The following is a 21,299-nucleotide window of genomic DNA, read 5'->3' on the forward strand; positions in this document are numbered from 1 at the left end:
ACGCATCCTTTACTTGCAGCAGTTCCCAGTTCAGCTTCCCCTACCTGAAAGAGGCTGAAATCAGTTGGGCCACGAACGGATCCGCACATTGCTTGGCACCTTGGAGCCGGTCAGATTTTCTTCTGGCCTAATTGTTGGATGGGCGAGTCCACGTTGGCATCCCTATTCCCCCACAGACAGCACACATCTGCGAGGGTACATGATTTTTTTGATAACACTGGGTGGGATTTTGGACGGTTATTACAGGCCCTTCCTTCTCACATGGCAAAACAAATAGGGGCGATACCTTTATGTGCAGATGCACCGGACCGAATTGTTTGGAAAATTACTTCGGATGGTGACTTTACCACCAAATCAGCATGGCAACTAGTCCATTTGGTTCGCCAGCCTCAGGACTCATATCGACTGCTGTGGAGCTCTATTTTGCCTACCACTATTTCATTCTTCTGCTGGAGACTATGGCAGGATCTCATTCCAGTAGATGTTTTTATTCATAGGAGAATTGGATGTCAGTTGGCTTCTCGTTGTCAGTGTTGTTCCGAGATTGAGACCATCAATCATATTTTCACGAGCAGCAGCATCTCCGACCAGGTATGGCAGCACTTTGGAGACATCTTTCAGATACCTATGACTTCAGGGGAGGGGGTCAGACAGAGGTTCCAGAGATGGCAGTATTCTGGACAGCACGTTTACTGTGAGCACATTCGTATTATCATTCCTCTATTGATATTTTGGTTTCTATGGACTGAGAGGAATGATGCGAAGCATAGAGGTATTCGTATGGTGGCCAGACGTATTATTTGGAGGGTCTACCGCATGATCTCCTTTCTTCATATGGGAGGACTATTCCGAGTTGAGCATTGGCGTGGAGATGTGACACTTGCACCCTTTTTTGGTATTTCTTTGACCCGTCCTCTCCCACCACCACCTATTATGGTTGTTTGGCGCACTTCACCAGTTGGATCCTACAAGATCAACACTGATGGATGCGTCAAAGATGGATTTGCAAGTGGTGGAGGCATCATTAGAGACCACGCAGGATACTGTATCAGGGCATTCTCAGCATCGTATGGCCCATGTTTCATTTTGGAAGCTGAGCTCAGAGCCATACTAGATGGGCTTCTATTGGCCAGAGGACTTGGGATTTCAGCTATCTGGCTCGAGGCAGATTCAACATTGGCTATTCACTGCATCACCAAATGTGGAGGACCATGGTCGATTCAGGGTATTCTTAGACAGATCAGAGACCTCATCTACTTCGATAGAGACGCAATTTCACATATCTACAGAGAAGGCAACTAGGTTGCCGACTCTCTTGCTACAGAAGGCTGGAATCATCGGCGCTATCTAGAGTATGGACCACTAGAACTGCCTCGACATATTAGGGCGCTAGTGCAGATCGACAGACATGGATTGCCCAGTTTCAGAGGTTCGTAATTTAGGCCATGATTATTAAATAATTTTTATTGTATAGGGAAGTAGTGCTTCCTCGTTTATTGCTTTCATTTTATTATATTCAGTTGTTACATCACTGCTTTTTGGAGGTCAGGTTCATGCCCCCTTCCTTCCGTGTATTTTTGATTTTTATGAAATAAATATGGTTGGGGAACCCTTAACCCCCATCGACCTTCCTTGGTGGACCCTAAAAAGTCATTAAGGGTGTGTGGATGTCTTTACCAAAAAAAAAAAAAAAAAATCTATCATATCATCACTACTAATAGGATCTTTAATGGAATTGTCAAAATCTTCCTCGTCATCGCTATTTGTGTCTTCTCATACGTAGCCATGATCCTCCATTTGCAATGTTGTGCTCTCCTTCCTTTTTCCATATAAGCAGAAAAGGAAAATGCAAGAACCTGTAAAGCATTGTAGGTTCTAAAGAGACAGCCAGAAAAGCTAAGGTCAGTAATATAATACAGGAGAAAACAAAACAAACTGGAGACCACCTTAGTCACCTTGGGGGATTCATGGCGTAGGCCTCAAATGGTTTTTTTAAACTACGCAAGTCATATGATGAACTTTTTAGGCAGGGATTTAGGTGAAACATCTTTAATCAGAACGAACGGTTTTGTTGCTTGTCGCCCACAATGATTTATACCGAGGATCAACTATATATCTGTTGCTCGTATAGAATGTTTGGTGAGGCTAGTGTTTTAAGTCTCTACGATTAATTTCCATCTGTAATTTGTGTTTAGGTGACGCTTCATCTGGAAAATTTAAGGAAAAAGAAGGGGAAAGTGAGGAACGACGAAGAGCAAGACTAAATCATCATATGAGGACCCAAGTGATAATATATTTATTTTTTTTAATTATTTAATTAATATTTAGTTTCCTTACTAGCTTAGGTCTCTTTATAATATATTAAGTCATTGTAAACCCTAATTCCTTTTAGTGTGGCTCAATTGTTTTCCTTTTCTTCTTTCTCCTTCTTTGGTTCTCTATATGTGTTTGATAGATTAGATTATATGTTATCATGGTATTAGAGCCAAAACATATGTGTTGAGGTTGTTCTTTTCGTTCAATCCATTCTCAAACAATTCGTGTCACCAAAATAATAGAAAACTCTAATTTTCCCTTGAGCCGCCACTGAAATATATAATATCTTTCAAACGAAACCTCCGTTTGGCGATTGGTGACCATATTTGGATTCCAGACAACAAGACGATCCTACCTGATTGGCGCCTGTGTCACCACGTGCTCTATTCCAACGGCGCGTGAACGGAAGTTGCAGAGGTTTTGGCGGCGCTTGAGGGCGCGTGAGGCATTTTCTGGCGACGGTTCAACAGGATAGTTTCTTCCTTGGTGAGTTTCTTACATTTTGGTGCATTAGTTTAGTCATACGTGCACTGTACAATATATTCCGGTGGTAGTTCGTGTTGGTACGTTGGTCGTTGTTGAGTTTCTTGGAATTTGTTGATTTCTTTTGATTAGTAGTTGATTATTTATTGATTTCATGATGGTAACTGAAGGGGATGATTCACTTTAATCCATTAGTGTTAGATTAAATGGTAAAAATTACTCATATTGGAGTACTGTGATGAGGAATTTTCTAAAAGGAAAACGATTGTGGGGTTATGTTAATGGAACTATCGTGAAACCTGAGACCACTACTGAGAATTATGTGACAGAGTTAGATAATTGGGAGTCAAACAACGCAAAAATTCTCACTTGGATTCATAATTATGTTGAGCAATCCATTGGTACACAGTCAGCTAAGTTTGAAACAGCAAAAGAAGTTTGGGATCATTTATAGAAGTTATACACTAAGTCTAATTTTGCAAAACGATATCAGTTGGAGATTGATAAACGGGCCTTACAATAGAAGGATATGAGTATTCTCGAATTTTATGCTGCTATGAATTCAATTTAGATGAGTTGGCTTTTATAGAATCAGCGGGATTGAAAGCATGTGAGAAATATATTACTTTTAGAGAGGAACAGCGATTAGTTCAAATTTTTATGGCACTTTGCAGTGATTTTGAGGGACTTAGAGGCTCTATCTTGCACCGCACTCCACTTCCATCAGTTGATTCGGTTGTTAGTGAACTTGTAGCTGAAGAAACACATTTGAAATCTCTTGCAGGAGAAGTATCCCTTCAGTGTTGGCTGTACCTTCTCGATCATCTATACAGAATCAGAACAAATGTTATGTGCGAGTTGCTAGTGATGAGTGTAACTTTTGCAAACAAAAGGGACATTGGAAGTCTAAATGTCCCAAGCTATTAAAGAAGCAGTAGCCACAACCACGACAGCGATCGTATCATCCCAATGCTAATGTAGTTGCTACCATGCCATCTAATGACTCGTCTATACTTAGAGCACCATCTTCTTCTAGTCCCATGTTGACTGATTTAGCAGAGCAGTTTCAAAAGTTGTTAGCCACACATAGATGACAAAAAGGCTTGAGGGCTCGGACCGCTTGTGACTCGGCTCGAGGCTCAGGTCGAGCCCCATCTTGGGGTGCGGGGCTGAGCCCGAGCCAGCTCGCAAAAAAAATTGTTAAAAGGCAGCCAGCTACCTACCTCAAATAAAGGCAGCTATCGACTGCCTTTTAAGGGAAGAAAAAAAAAGTGGGAAAAAAACGAGCCGGCTCGGCTTGGCCCGTTTTGGCTCGGTAAGGCTCCAGCCGAAAGCTCGGGCCGAGCCTTGATTTTTTGGCCGATCTTTTGCTCGGTTCGGCTCGGACAAAAAAAAGCCCGTCTTCAAAAAGCTCGAGCCGAGCCCAAGCCTTGATTTTCGGCTCGGCTCGTTGCCATCCCTAGCCACACAGCCACATGCTATGTCAACCTTTACTCATATAACTTTGTCATCTTAGAGTTACTCAAATATTTCTTCCTCGTGGATATTTGATTCCGGTGCTTATAAACACATGTTATCTAACTCAAAACTCTTTAACGACTTATATCCTTCTAACTCGTCTATGTCTGATATGACTGTTGATGACACATCATTGCCTTTAGCAGGTGTTGGTTCTGTTAACACATAAAATTTATCACTTTCAGACGTTTATTATGTTTCAACTCTTACCTTAAATCTTATTTCTATTGGCCAATTGTGTGATTCTAGATATTTAGTTCAATTTTCTTCAACTGCTTGTTATGTGCAAGATTCTCGATCTTAGAAGTTGATTGGGATAGGCCATAGACAAGGAGTGTTATATGTTTTGGATGATCTGAGACCACCATATATATCAGCCTCCGGTGTTGCCTTGTCATTTTTTTCTGTGAATTCATCGTCTTCTAGTTTTTATTTGTGGCATTCTTGCCTTGGACATGTTTCCGTTAGTCGTTTGAAAATTTTAGTTTCTAAGGGTCATTTGAGAGATTTGTAAAATCATGACATTTCTGATTGTAGTGGTTGCAAATTAGCTAAATGTTCTTCTTAATTTACCTTTTCCTCGTAGTGTTTCTCATTCTGTTGCACCATTTGATCTTATTCACTCTGATGTGTGGGAACCTACTCCTATTACCACAAACAGAGGGTCTAGATATTATGTTTCTTTTATTGATGATTATAGTCGTTATTTTTGGGTTTATCTTATGAAACGATGTTCTGACTTTCTTTCTATTTATCGTTCTTTTAGAACACTTATTAATACTCAACATTTTGCTGTAATTAAGTGCTTTAGATGTGATTTGGGTGGAGAATATATTTCAACTGATTTCTCTGAATTACTTGCTCTTGATGGCACAATTCATCAAACCTCGTGTACTAATACCCCACAACAAAAGGGTGTTCCTGAACGAAAGCATAGGCACATTGTAGAAACTGCCCGTTCCCTTCTTTTGTCTGCCAAAGTTCCCAGTGAATTTTGAGGAGAAGAAATTCTTATTGTTGTTTCTTTAATTAATAAGATTCATTCTTCCCATAATTCAGGATTATCACCATTTGAAACATTGTATGGACATCCTCCTGATTACTCTTCATTGAGAGTCTTTGGCTGTACTTGCTTTGTTCTTCGTCCTGAGGCTGAACGTAATAAGTGGACATCTCGCTCTGCTATTTGTGTTTTCTTGGGATATGGGCAGGGACAAAAGGGTTATCGTTGTTTTTGATCTCATTAATAAGAAATTATATGTTTCTCGTCATGTTGTATTTCTCGAGCACATTCAGTTCTTTTCTATTCCTGATAATACTTATGACTTGACTAAAATCGATCTCATTTGTATTGATCCATTTTCTGATGATATTGACAGACCACCTTTCCATACCCCATGTGCTGTTAATTCTTTATGCCCTACAGGTACACATGCGCCAGCTCATGATACTCCTCCTGATTCTATGGCTTCCTAAGCACCGTTTGAGATTGTTGATCCAGCTTCTACTCTCCCTATTCGTCGATATCCTGAACGTATTTGTAAGTCCACTAAGTTACCTGATTTTGCTTTTTCATGTTACTCTGAGTTATTTTGTTGTTTTCTAACCTCTATTCATAAGCTATTTGAACCCATCTCCTATAAAGAAGCTATTCTAGATCCTCTTTGGCGACAAGTTATGGCTGATGAACTTTCTGCTCTGCATAAGACAGACGCTTGGGACTTAGTTGCATTGCCTCTAGGTAAACATGCTGTTTGTTCTTGTTGGATTTATAAGATTAAAACCAAATCTGATGGTTTAGTTGAGCATTACAAGGCTAGATTGGTTACTAAGGGTTTTACTCACTAGTATGGTCTGGATTATGAGAAGATTTTTGCTCCTGTTGCCAAGGTGACCATTGTTTGAACACTTATTGCAATTGCATCTGTTCGTCAGTGGAGTCTTTCTCAATTGGATGTAAAAAATGCATTTTTAATGGAAATCTTCAAGAGGAGGTTTACATGGTTCCTCCTCCTGGTCTTTTTCACTCTCCTGGATTTGTTTGCAAGTTGAAGAAGGCACTTTATGGCCTTAAACAAGCACCTCGTGCTTGGTTTGAGAAATTTTCCACTATTGTTACCTCTCTTGGCTTTACATCCAATCATCATGACTTCGTTCTATTCTTTAGAAGCACTTCTACAGGTCGCATTCTATTATTGCTATATGTTGATGATATGATTATCACTGGTGATGATGTTGATGGAATTGCAAGTTTGAAATTAGAATTGGCTCGTCGTTTTGAAATGAAGGACTTGGGTGCATTATTTTATTTTTTGGGGATCGAAGTTGCATCTTCTCCTAGAGGTTATCTTCTCTTTCAGTCCAAGTATACTATAGATGTTATTGAGCGTGCCCGTCTTACTGATACTAAAATTGTTGATACTCATCTTGAGTCCAACGCTCAATATTCATCCTTTGATGGTATACTATTACCTGATCCCACTTTGTATCGCACTATTGTTGGATGTCTAGTTTATCTTACCATCACGCATCCCGATATTGCTTATGTTGTTCACATTGTTAGTCAGTTTGTTTCAGCTCATACTACGGTTCATTGGGCAGCAGTTGTTCGTAATTTGCGTTATCTCCGTAGTACATGCTTTCAAAGTCTTTTATTTTCGTCGACCTCATCTTTAGTACTCCGTGCCTACTCTGATGCTGATTGGCCAGTGACCCCACTGATTGCAAGTTCACTACTGGTTTTTGTATATTTTGGGTGATTCTCGTATCTCTTGGAAAAGTAAGAAGCAGACCGTTGTTTCCCATTCTTCTACGGAGGCAGAGTATCGAGCTATGACATCCACTACCACTGAGATTGTGTGGTTGCGATGGTTACTTGGAGACATGGGTATTCCTCATTCTTCTCCAACCTCTAAGTATTGTGATAATATTAGTGCTATTCAGATCTCTCACAACTCCGTATTCCATGAACGCACAAAGCATATTGAGATTGATTGTCATCTGGTTCGTCATCATTTGCAGATTGGCACCATTTTCCTACCTTTTGTTTCTTCATCATTGCAGCTTGCTGACTTCTTCACTAAGTCTCATCCGGTTCATCGTTTTCGCTTCTTACGTGACAAACTCTCGCTGCTTCTTGCTTCAGCATTGTGAGTTTTAGGGGGTGATAATATATTTCTTTGTTTAATTATTTAATTAATATTTAGTTTCCTTATTAACTTAGTTTCTTTACTAACTTAGGTCTCTTTGTAATATATTAAGTCATTGTAAACCCTAATTCCTTTTAGTATGGCTCAATTGTTTTCCTCTTCTTCTTTCTCCTTCTTTGGTTCTCTATATGTGTTTGATAGATTAGATTATATTTTATCACCAAGCTCCTATGGTATGTCATCTAACTCAACATTCACTAGGTTAATCTTCTTGCTTTCGGATTATGATTGTTACTTTTTATAGTTTTGAGATGATAACCATATTTTTTGCCTCTCAAATTTATGCTTGAGATACGAAAATCAATGAAATGGCAGAGAGAGCATGAAAAAATGAATAATGGAGTCAACAATCCTTGTTAGCTGTCATTTGTGGGGAGGTCATGTAACTTGTACTAAAGTAACTTCGGTAAATAGTGCCAGAGTAAGTCAGGCTTCCAATGTATGTATATGCCAAGATGGCAATTTATATCACATGTTTTGCTTTGAAATATTATATATTATCATCTATGCTGATTGGAAGAAAAGCAGTCCTTGCCATTTTCTCCATTTCTTAACCTGTTCCTTCAAGGATTTGAGAACGCATTGCACTCAGGGCCTTCATTACTGCAGCATGTGCACTAGCTCTAATGAAACAAATATGAAGCTACTCTAACTTGGTTGATCACTTGAAAATGCTTTAACGTCATTTATGGTTAGACTGATACCTTTCTTTAGTGGTTTTAAAAATTCTCAATTATTTCTTTTTTTCAGGTTAAAGCATTGGCCGATATGAATCAACGTGATCTTCAGGCACAACGTAAGCAGGAGGAAAGATGACACGACCCGTCCTGACTCAACTTAATTGACTCGACACGTGTCGTGCGTCGATGGTAGATGCCAACTAAATGACGGACCCAATACCAAGGCAAACTTGACCTATTTGACTGTGCTATATATCTATGAAAATTTTGACAGAGTTTCCCCATAAAAATGGACAAAACCAACCTGAAAAATCATCAAAACCTCAAATAGACATTCAAACCAAAAGTTTTAGAAACCACACAACTAAAACAAAATATAACAAATTTCGACTGAGTGCTTCTACAACAACATCAAGTCTACATGCAAGCATTACATCAATTACAAACCCTTCTACAAAGTGCGTGACACCCCAAATATTAGACAAAATACTTAATAAATATGAGTCCCCCAACTATTCATTATATACTATGAAACGGTCTCTTTCGCTTCAGCAGACTTTTCTAAGTATCTCAAAAATCAAAGGTCTCCTGATAGAAAAAACATGACAAAAATATGAGTTCGTAACTCAGTGAGTGGATGATTTGCAAATAAGTAAACTTTTTTCCATTTATGCATATTTTCTAAAAATTTTAACTTTATTAAATCTTTGAGAATTTCTGAATCTAGTAATGCCTTTAAACACTAAACATGATTACATTATAAAATTCTTTGCTCTAAATTCTAGATAAGTGTCTGTAAGGTATAAAAAATATAAAGAATATGATATTCATGACAATTTATGAAATATTGTTGCTGCTCAATACTAGAAGCTGAAAGCTTTATTCTAAAAACTGAATGAACTGAATTCTATAATCTGAAATCCGAGAACTGAATAAATACTGAAAAATCACACCAAAAAGATTACCCAATGAATAGTCTTACTCATGTACAGAGTAATCTCGATGTACAATGCAAAGCCATTCAAATCTGATAATCTGATAGCTGATAATCTGGTCATACGTACGCAGAGCTGCCCCAAAGGCTAATCACCCTAGTACACGGCCCAAAGCCTATGTGTGTACGAGAGTGGGTCCTAAAGACCTCTGATAATCTGGTCATACACTATGGAAACACATTCACGATAGTGCAGAGTGGGTAAAATCACTATAACTAATCATACACTGTGGAAACACATTAACATCAGTGCAAACTGGGGTAAAATCACTTGGGTACTTTCTGGTGGTTTTTAGAAATAACTTTAACTATACTGAAACATGTAATAAGAATATAACATGCTACTAAAATAATTTAACTGAACTAAATTTAACTTTAAAAGAAATTGATAATAAAATCCATTTTATTCTGAAAATCATGCTATGAAGTCAACTTTATAAAATAAATAACTTTAAAATTTAAAGAAGACTGATTTCTAAAAAATAAGTTTTATTCATTCACAAGGTAGGAGCTACAAGTTAGATTGCCTGATAAACGTTTCAAATTTCCTCGTCACCACCTGAAATACGATATTAATAACCAATTTATCCTCTATCTAATCAAGAAACCTTAATATCTAATGATAGAACTTAATTTAAATTCTCTTGACACTTGAATAACTTCTCAAATTTTCTTTTATTAATTGGAGCAAATCACACTTTATAATCCCTTGAATAATAACTAATTATCAACATAACCTTCTTTCCAAGTTTAAAACTAATTTTACTCTCTAATCAAGTGAAACTAGTAACCATAATTCCACCCATTTAATATACATTTTGTTCCATAAAATCAACTCCCAAGTGAAATATTCCATTTATATAATCATTTCCACAATTAATTAATCAAAATCCCAAAATCGGATTCTAGGGTTTCCTAAAAAAAAAATTGACATCTCCTTACCTTAATGTAGATAGAAATTCAAGAATCAATAACTTGAGCTCCAAATAGTATTCATCTCAACAAATCTGAAAATTTCGAGCCAAAATAAAACCCTAGAATTTTAACATAAAATTTATCTACCTCTTGAAGAAAATAAAGAGAAAGGAAAAATGGAAATAGATCTCGAACTACCTCTTTCCTTTCTTCTTCTTCTTCCTTTTTCCTTTTTCTCCTTCTTTTTCTTCCCTTTCTTTCCCTTTTTCTTTCCTTTTCTCTTTTCTGCCGAATTCTTCTTCTCTGCCATTTTTTTTGTAGGTGTTGGTGTGTGTTTTTGGGAGAAAAAGGTGGTCAAATGTTGAATATAAATTCCACTTACTCAAAAATTGCAAGGAAAGTCCCCCAACTCCATTTTTATATCACATTTAATCCTTAACTTCCAAAAATATATAAGTAAATTTCCAATTTTAAATTGTATCCAATTTAACCCTCACATATTGCCAATTGGAGAATAAACCCCAATAAAATATTTTAGTCAAGTCAAGTCAATTCCCAATAAAGTCGTTTATTTTATTTAAGTCCCTATGTGACTTTGACTTTGAAAATTCCACTATTGACTTTGACTAGATAAAAATGTGGGTTATAACAATCTTACCTTCTTAAAAGAATTTCGTCCTTGAAATTCAACTGGCAACTGACTGGGTAATCAATAAGTGAGGATATTGAGCACGCATCTAATCCTCATTCTCCCATGTAGCCTCTTCTACTGTCTGATTCTGCCAAAGTACTTTAACAAGTGAAACTGTCTTGTTCCGCTGAATTTGCACCTTTCTGTCTAGAATTCTCACTGGCTCCTCTGTATAAGTCAAATTCTCTTTTAACTGAATTGGCTGAGACTCCAGAACATGAGAGGGATCTGCAACATACTTGCGAAGCATGAAAACATGAAAAACATCATGGATATGAGATAATTCATCTGGTAAATCTAATCGATATGCAACTGGGCCAATCCGCTCAGTAATCTCATAGGGTCCAATATATCTTGGACTCAACTTTCCTCGCTTGCCAAATCTCAACACCCCTTTCCAAGGAGATAATTTAAGAAAAACTTTATCTCCTACTGCAAATTCAAGGTCTTTCCTGCGCTTGTCCGCATAACTTTTCTGTCTATACTGTGCTGCTCTCAACTTTTCCTTGATCAAATTCACATTTTCAGACGTCATTTGAACCAATTCCGGGCTTTCTAACTTCCTCTTACCAGCTTCATCCCAACAAACTGGTGTCCTACACTTCCGACCATATAAAGCTTCAAAATGAGCCATTTCTATACTAGAGTGGTAGCTGTTATTGTAAGCAAACTCCATTAATGGCAGATGAATATCCTAACTACCTTTGAGCTCTAAAACACAAGCCCTCAACATATCCTCAAGAGTCTGTATGGTCCTCTCTGACTGGCCATCTGTCTGAGGATGAAAAGTTGTACTGAAATGTAGTTTAGTACCCATGGCTTCCTACAAGCTGGGCCAAAATTTAGATGTAAAACGAGGGTGTCTATCAAACACAATGGATAATGGAGTACCATATGAGCTCACTATCTCATCCACATACAACTTTGCCAACTTATTTAAAGTATAAGTGGCTTTGATCGGCAAGAACTTGGCAGTTTTGGTCAAACGATCTACAATCACCCAAACTCCATCATGACCATTTTGAGTACGAGGAAGACCAAATAAAAAGTCCATAGTAATGTGCTCCCATTTCCACTCTGGAATAGGCAATGGCTGTAAAAGTCTTGCTATTTTCTGACGAACTAGCTTTACCTGCTGACATATAAGACATTTGGATACAAAATCTGCTATCTCTCTCTTCATACCAAGCCACCAATAATGAACTTTTAATGTATGATACATTTTGATACTACCTGGATGCATAGCATAAGCAGAACTGTGGGCTTATTCCAAAATCTCTTTCTTCAATTTTGGAATATTTGGAACACATAATCTATTACCCATAGTTAGTGCCCCACATCTCTAATCACATAATCTATTCTTAACCCAGTACTAACTTCTGCTTTCAATATTCTCAATGTCTGGTATTGAGATTGAGCTTCTCTAACCTTATCAATCAAAGTAGGTCTTACCTGAAAATGAGCTAATACAGCACCTGAAGTAGTAGCTGACAAATGAGCATGCAATTTCTTGAATTCACAAATCAAAGAAGCATAAACTGCACTAGCTGAAGAGGAAGAACTAGTCTTTCTACTGAGAGCATCTGCAACCACATTAGCTATCCCTGGATGGTAATCAATCTTACAATCATAATCCTTAATCAACTCCAACCATCTTCTCTGCCTCAGATTCAGTTCTTTCTGATCAAAAATATACTTCAAACTTTTATGATCAGTAAATATTTGACATTTCTCACCATAAAGATAATGCCTCCAAATCTTCAATGCTAACACTATTGCATCTAACTCCAAATCATGAGTTGGGTAATTTAACTCATGCCTCTTCAATTGTCTTAAAGTATAAGCTACAACTTTCCCATTTTGCATTAGAACACAACCCAATCCTTAGCGTGAAGCATCACTATAAATCACAAACTCTTCACTTGGAGATGGAAGAGTAAGTATAGGAACAGAAGTCAACCTTTTCTTCAACTCTAGAAAACTCTTCTCACATTCCTCATTCCACACAAATTTGGTGTTCTTTCGAGTCCAATTAGTTAGAGGAAGAGCAATTTTGGAGAAATTCTCTACAAATCGACGATAATAACATGCTAGCCCAAGGAAACTCTGTACTTTTGTAACATTAGTAGGGCGTTCCCATCACATAATTGCCTCGATTTTATGAGGATCTACATAAATGCCTTCTGCTGAGATGACATGACCCAGAAACACAATTTTATCCAACCAAAATTCACATATGCTAAATTTAGAGTACAACTGCTTATCTCGCAAAGTCTGCAAGATAATCTTCAAATGTTCAGCATGCTCATCACGACTGTGAGAATAAACCAATATATCGTCAATAAAAACAATCATAAATTTATCTAAATATGGGTGAAGCACCCTATTCATCAAATCCATAAATGCAGCTGGGGCATTAGTTAATCCAAACGGCATCACCAAAAATTCATAATGACCATGCCGAGACCGAAAAGCAGTCTTTGGTACATCAACATTTCTAATTCTGAGCTGATGATAACCCGAACGTAAATCAATCTTTGAAAATATTGAAGTACCTCTAAGTTGGTCAAACAAATCATCAATGCGAGGCAACGGATACTTGTTGCGGACTGTCACTTTATTCAACTGTCTGTAGTCAATACACAATCTCATTGTGCCATCTTTCTTCTTCACAAATAAGACTGGAGCTCACCATGGAGATACACTGGGTCTAATGAAACCCTTATCAACTAAATCCTGCAACTGAACTTTCAATTCCTTCAGCTCTGCTGGAGCCATTCTGTAAGGTGCCTGTGAAATAGGTGTTGTCCCGGGAATCAAATCAATACAGAATTCTATCTCCCTGTTTGGGGGTAATCCCGGAAGGCCTTCTGGAAAGACATGGGGAAAATCTCGCACAACTGATATATCGTCAATAGTCTGCTTTGTAATCTGAGTATCAATTACATGGGCCAAATATGCATCACAACCCTTTTTGAGCATTCTGTGAGCATCCAGGACAGATATTACACAAGATGACAAAATTTTGCGCTCTCTAGTGAGAACAATTTCAAGCTCCCCTGGGCTTCTAAATACCACTTCCTTGCGAAAACAATCAACTGAACCACGGTGATTAGATAGAAAATCCATCCCCAAAATAACATCAAAATCATGAATGTCAAGAGGAATTAAATCTGCTTTCAACTCATGATTGTTCACTCTAATCCCACAATCTTTATATACACGATCTGCTAAAAGTGAGTCCTCTACTGGAGTCATTACTACCAATTCATTATGTAAAGGCTTTAACATTTGATTAGCATAGCTAGCAAGTGTGTGAGAAATAAAGGAATGTGTAGCACCCGAATCAATTAAAGAACGAGCATTTCTACCAAAAATAGATAACATACCCACTACCACATCTGGTGACTCCTCTGCCTCCTACTGTGTTATAGCAAACACCTTGCCCTGAGTCCTGGATCGACCTGCCTGGGCTCCCTGTCTAGAAGCACTATCCCTAGCAGCATTAGATTGTGTGGCCCCCATCGACCCTGCTGATTGAGTTCTTTGATCCCTGCTCTGTCTAGTCATACCGATTCCAGGCTGAGGAGATACTATCTGAGATGCTCCAATCTGCTGAGATCTGGCTGGACGACTTTTCCTTATGTGTCCCATCTGACCACACTGATAACAAACTCCAACCCCTCGAAGACACTCGCCTGGATGGAACTTTCCACAAGACTGGCACTGTGGAAAGCTCCGATAATCAGAAGCCTCACTCTGCCTCGCTCCTTGAATTCTCTGTGAAGGACCCTGCATATTAGAATGGCTTCCCACTGACTGCTGTCCAAAACTCTGACTATGTCTTGATCCCTGACTAGAGCTAGAACTCCCAGACTTGGATTTAAAACTGCCAGATTTAGTGACACCTGGCCAAAATCATTTTCTGTTCTTCTTGAACCTTTCTCCTGAAGCTCCGATTGACTACTACCACCTCGAAAGGTCACCTGTACTCCTTGATTACTTCCTTCACGAATAGCTGTCTCAACCCTCAATGCCGCCTCAACCAACAAACCAAAATTTTGATGCCCATGAGCAATAACCATAGGTCGAATCTCTGCTCTCAACCGTTGCTCGATCCGTCTACACCTATCTCTCTCTTCAACTACCAAAGCACTAGCATACTTAGACAGTTCGACAAATTTTACATGATATTCAGCAACAGACATAGACCCCTGCACCAATCTTAAAAATTCATTTTGTTTTGCATCACGATAAAATGGTGGATAATATGTCTCAAAGAAAGCTTCCTTGAAAATGGTCCAGGTGATAATACTTGGATCTAGATACCGACTTCGGAACGAAATCCACGAATTAGCAGCTCCCCCTTCAATAAAAATACAGCAATGCGTAATTTTTTTTCCTCTGAACATTCTATCACATCAAATATGCTTTCCAAAGTCTTCATCCAAAGTTCAGCATCGACTGGATTAGATGTACCCATAAAAGATTTTGCTCCAAGTTTCATCGCTCTCTCTATAGAGTTATCTCTATCAGTATTTGGTAGAAGGAAAGCAATAGCTGCAGCTATTCTATCGGTAATGGGGTTAGGTTGCACCTGAGAATGGTGCACTGATTCAGCAACCCCACTGACCCCTCCAACATGTCTTTCTTCAGGAGTATTATGAGCTTGAGATACTGGATTTTGGTGCCTGCGAGTTCTGCCTCGACCACGCATGACTTACCTACAATAATGTGTGACATACAAATATCAGATACATGCAATGTTACTCATAAACTCTAAGACCACGCTCTGATACCAATTGACACGACCCGTCCCGACTCAACCTAATTGACTCGACACGTGTCGTGCGCCGATGGTAGATTCCAGCTAAATGTCGGACCCACCACCAAGGCAAACTTGACCTATTTGACTGTGCTATATATCTATGAAAATTTTGACAGGATTTTCCCATAAAAATGGACAAAACCAACCTGAAAAATCATCAAAACCTCAAATAGACATTCAAACCAAAAGTTCTAGAAACCACCACAACTAAAACAAAATATAACAAATTTCGACTGAGTGCTTCTACAACAACATCAAGTCTACATGCAAGCATTACATCAATTACAAACCCTTCTACAAAGTGCAAGACACCCCAAATATTAGACAAAATACTTAATAAACATGAGTCCCTCAACTATTCATTACATACTATGAAACGGTCTCTTTCGCTTCAGCAGACTTTTCCAAGTATCTCAAAAATCAACGGTCTCCTGATAGAAAAAACATGACAAAAATATGAGTTCGTAACTCAGTGAGTGGATGATTTGCAAATAAATAAACTTTTTCCATTTATGCATATTTTCTAAAAATTTTAACTTTATTAAATCCTTGAGAATTTCTGAATCTCGTAATGCCTTTAAACACTAAACATGATTATATTATAAAATTCTTTGCTCTAAATTCTAGATAAGTGTCTGTAAGGTATAACAAATATAAAGAATCTGATATTCATGAAAATTTATGAAATATTGCTGCTGCTCAATACTAGAAGCTGAAAGCTATTCTAAAAACTGAATTAACTGAATTCTATAATTTGAAATCTAAGAACTGAATAAATACTGAAAAATCACACCAAAAAGATTACCCAATGAATAGCCTTACTCATGTACAGAGTAATCTCGATGTACAAGGCAAAACCATTCAAATCTGATAATCTGATAGCTAATAATCTGGTCATACGTACGCAGAGCTGCCCCAAAAGTTAATCACCCTAGTACACGGCCCAAAGCCTATGTGTGTACGAGAGTGGGTCCCAAAGACCTCTGATAATCTGGTCATACACTATGGAAACACATTCACAATAGTGCAGAGTGGGTAAAATCACTATAACTAGTCATGCATTGTGGAAACACATTAACATCAGTGCAAACTGGGGTAAAATCACCTGGGTACTTTCTGGTGGTTTTTAGAAATAACTTTAACTATACTGAAACATGTAATAAGGATATAACATGCTACTAAAATAATTTAACTGAACTGAATTTAACTTTAAAAGAAATTGATAATAAAATCCATTTTATTCTGAAAATCATGCTATGAAGTCAATTTTATAAAATAAATAACTTTAAAATTTAAAGAAGACTTATTTCTGAAAAATAAGTTTTATCCACTCACAAGGTAGGAGCTACAAGCTAGATTGCCTGATAAACATTTTCAATTTCCTCGTCACCACCTGAAATACGATATTAATAACCAATTTATCCTCTATCTAATCAAGAAACCTTAATATCTAATGATAGAACTTAATTTAAATTCTCTTGACACTTGAATAACTTCTCAAATTTTCCTTTATTAATTGGAGCTAATCACACTTTATAATCCCTTGACTAATAACTAATTATCAACATAACCTTCTTCCCAAGTTTAAAACTAATTTTACTCTCTAATCAAGTGAAGCTAGTAACCATAATTCTACCCATTTAATATACATTTTGTTCCATAAAATCAACTCCCAAGTGAAATATTTCATTTATATAATCATTTCCACAATTAATTAATCAAAATCTCAAAATCGGATTCTAGGGTTTCCCAAAAAAAAAATTGACATCTCCTTACTTTAATGTAGATAGAAATTCAAGAATCAATAACTTGAGTTCCAAGTAGTATTCATCTCAACAAATCTGAAAATTTCGAGTCAAAATAAAACCCTAGAATTTTAACATAAAATTTATCTACCTCTTCAAGAAAATAAAGAGAAAGGAAAAATGGAAATAGATCTCGAACTACCTCTTTCCTTTCTTCTTCTTCTTCTTCCTTTTTTCCTTTTTCTCCTTCTTTTTCTTCCCTTTCTTTCCCTTTTTCTTTCCTTTTCTCTTTTCTGCCGAATTCTTCTTCTCTGCTGTTTTTTTCGTAGGTGTTGGTGTGTGTTTTTGAGAGAAAAAGGTGGTCAAATGTTGAATATAAATTCCACTTACTCAAAAATTGCAAGGAAAGTCCCCCAACTTCATTTTTATATCACATTTTTTCCTTAACTTCCAAAAATATATAAGTAAATTTTCAATTTTAAATTGTATCCAGTTTAACCCTCACATATTGCCAATTGGAGAATAAACCCCAATAAATATTTTAGTCAAGTCAAGTCAAGTCCCAATAAAGTCGTTTATTTCATTTAAGTCCCTATGTGATTTTGACTTTGAAAATTCCACTATTGACTTTGACTAGATAAAAATGTGGATTGTAACAAAAGACATGTAAGATACCTGGGAAAATGCTTTTTAATGATTTAAGGCACTTATATCTCTTCTATGTGTGCTTGTATGTGTACGTTTTATACGATTTCAGTTTATGGGGGCAGTGACAAGTTTTCGAACCGTATTTATTTATTTCTGGTGGTCTGTAATTTCTTTTTGCTCTCCCCCCTCCCTCTCTCCCTCTATCTCTCTCTCTCTCACACACACACACGCACACACTGGCAGAGTATCATCACAGGTGCTCCGGATCGAGAGCAGATGTGCATAGTAAAGACACTCAACTTCCAAATTTGGAATTTAGTCATTCTTTCCCCTTGTAAATGAACTTTATGTTACAGATGCTTGCTGAAACTATGAACAATGATATAAAGCGTTGGGCTGCAGGAAAAGAAGGAAACTTACGAGCTCTGTTGTCGTCGTTGCAGTAGGTTTTTTCGTTAACCATTCAACCCCCTTTCTTTCTGTCTTCTATGTTGCGGAGTTAATAGTAAATGTGTTAAAGGATGTGTCATCCCATATCGATTTAATATCGAAATAAATATCAATTTATAAAGATTTTGGGCTTCTCTATTTAATAAGATTGACCTTATTAAGATGGACTCCAAGTTTTAATATGGTACCAGAGCTATTCGTGGATTTCAAGATTGGTTTGCTTAAATGAGCTACCATTTTGAGGGGTCTGTTAAGGGATGTGTTATCCCACATCGATTTAATACCGAAATAAATATCAATTTATAAAGATTTTGAGCTTCTCCATTTAATAAGGTTGACCTTATTAAGATGGACCCCAAATCTTAATATGGTATTAAAGCTATCCCTGGATTTTAAGATTGATCCGCTCAAATGAGCTACCATCTTGAGAGAGCCTGTTAAAGAATGTGTTATCCCATATCGGTTTAATATAAATAAATACCAATTTATAAAGTTTTTGGACTTCTCCATTTAATAAGATTGACTTTATTAAGATGAACCCCCCAAGTCTTAACACTGTGTAAGATTTTTCTATTTTTCTTTTATTACACAGTTTTCCCTCCTCTTCCTCCTCCTCCTTGTATCTGTGATGGTGCCAACACCCCCTTGGGGGGATGGCAGAGTTTTCGTTCAGTCCAAGTAGAAAGAACACTCCATTTTCTGATTGAGTGGTTCTATCATTATCTTGATGTTCTAAACTAAATGGTGGCTTACCCAAAATGAAAACATTTTGAACAATATTTTCCGAAATACCCTCACTAAATTTATAAGCGGGTCATCACTCAGAAACTCCGCCCAGTCAAAGAAAGAAGATGATTTTTGGCACATTGAAGCTTCTTAAAGAGACTGATTCAAGGGGAGGTTTTCAATTCAACACGAAAGAAAGAAATATGGTTCAAAGGTACATAAAACTTTAGACCAGTTGTCGTCATTCCTTTCGCACTCTGCCCATTTTCAGTCAGTCAATATATGACCTAGCATGATTTGAATTGAATGATTTAGTCGAAGAATAGCCAGAAACGTAATAAGGAGAGAAGGTTGAAGACCCCCACCCCATCTGGGAGGAAAATAAAATGCAATTCCTTTTTCTTTCTCTGTTATAAACCAAATCATGGTCGAACCATCTCTTTTCCATTTCCACTGACACCCACCACACACAAGGGAGATCGCTGCCTCACCAACACAGTGATCACTGCCTTACCACCAACTCAAACCCCGAGTCCAGCAAAACACCATCGCATCATATCTGCACCACTGTCGTTCTCAATCCAAAATCAGTCCATTCTTGAAATTACTGCCACCACTTCCAAAATTTCTAGCATGCAAGGTTCAATAGAAAGGAGCCAGTGTCCAACAAAAATACATTTCTGAGAAGGTTTTTGATCTTCTGAAGGTACTTTCATTGTTCAAGAGGTCCATGATTTTGTTGCACTTGGTTGAAATTTAAACACTACCATTCTATTTTCTATGCCAATAGAGGATCTGAACGGAGTTGAAGTATATTAGATCCAATTTTATAAAACATGGCAAGGCGTAAGACTCAAGACAAAACAATAAAATTATTCAAAAGAAGATAAAAATACTAAAAGATTACACTTATGATAAACCAATAAATCCCAATAGACCTAACCGTCTCAAACAAATTTTCAAAACGATTAGACCTATTTATACAAATACATTTCCATGGCGTTGCATTTTATGCACGCGTAATTTGCATGTTAGTGTTGCATTCATTCCTCTCAAGCTACGTATATTCATCAAATCGTAAATTTTCACGGGAAGCTTGGAACAAATTCAATTATGAGGAAATGAGATGAGTTTTCAGAATAAAGTTGGTGCCACTCTTTCGAGGTAGTTCATATTCCTTGTATAGGAAGGGGCTCCCCAACCCTAAACACCAAGCTGTTTCCGAGTTTCTTCACCAGAAGAAGCTCCGTGTTTATTCTTTGTTGACCCCAAAAAGTGCCCCAACAGATGTCGGTCCCACCCGCGCTTGCGTGGGCGGATGTCCAACATGCTAAGACACGTGGACGGTCTAAAACGAGCGGTTCAAAGGGCGTGGGAGTAGCCCAACGACGCGGGACTGTGACGTTCGAAATTCGGCGGGTTGTTCGTAATCCGATTGTACAATAATTACCAACCGGTGTTCATAAATGTATATGTAAATGTGTATAAACTCGATTTGTGTATTGCAAGTAAAATGAGAGAGAGTTGAGTAAATATAGTTCTTTGTATTGATTCTTGCATTAACCTTTTGATATTACACAAGGGAAGTATTTATAATAGTACATATGAAATGGGAGCACTTGGATAAAGTGGTACGTGGCCTCATCTCTTTAGTTCAAACATCTTTTCCTAGGTATGGGGCTTGACTTGCTAGCTTGCGGCGCATTTATTGCTTGTGCAAGGTCTTCATGCTAGTGACAAAACTTGACCTTTATGCTTATGACAAACGTTCCATCAATCATTCGAATAAGATCCGTGCAGGCGATCTCTTGGGAGAAGTGATCATGGAGGATGTTTCCTTGTGGTTTAGAGGCTCACGCATCAGCTTCGGAGCTTCGGAGCTTCGGCCATTTGTCATGATACTTTCACTTGAGGGCCTCAATTGCTCTCAACAGGTTCCAGCAGTCTGGCTTCGGTTCGTAGGCCTCGGTCAATGGGCCTCGGACAAAAAGGACCCTCGACAGATGGACTTCAACTCGAAGCAGTTCGGATGTAGCCCACCTAAGCATTGTGTGCCACCTCGACAGGAATGCCACGTGGATCGTCATGAGTGGGCC

The 21,299-nt window shown here is 37.7% G+C and overlaps 1 long non-coding RNA gene across 1 annotated transcript; it reads right to left on the reverse strand.

Annotated features, from left to right (window-relative positions):
- Positions 1 to 15,394: 15,394 nt before the first annotated feature.
- On the reverse strand, positions 15,395 to 17,204 carry LOC111402752. Its single transcript, XR_002704350.1, has 3 exons — positions 16,970 to 17,204; positions 16,005 to 16,065; positions 15,395 to 15,530 (listed from the first exon to the last, which is right to left on the reverse strand). It is a non-coding gene; the product is annotated as an uncharacterized LOC111402752 (long non-coding RNA).
- Positions 17,205 to 21,299: the final 4,095 nt, after the last annotated feature.

The sequence above is a fragment of the Olea europaea genome, chromosome 10 (genome assembly GCF_002742605.1).
Source record: "Olea europaea var. sylvestris chromosome 10, O_europaea_v1, whole genome shotgun sequence".
Lineage (NCBI taxonomy): Eukaryota > Viridiplantae > Streptophyta > Magnoliopsida > Lamiales > Oleaceae > Olea > Olea europaea.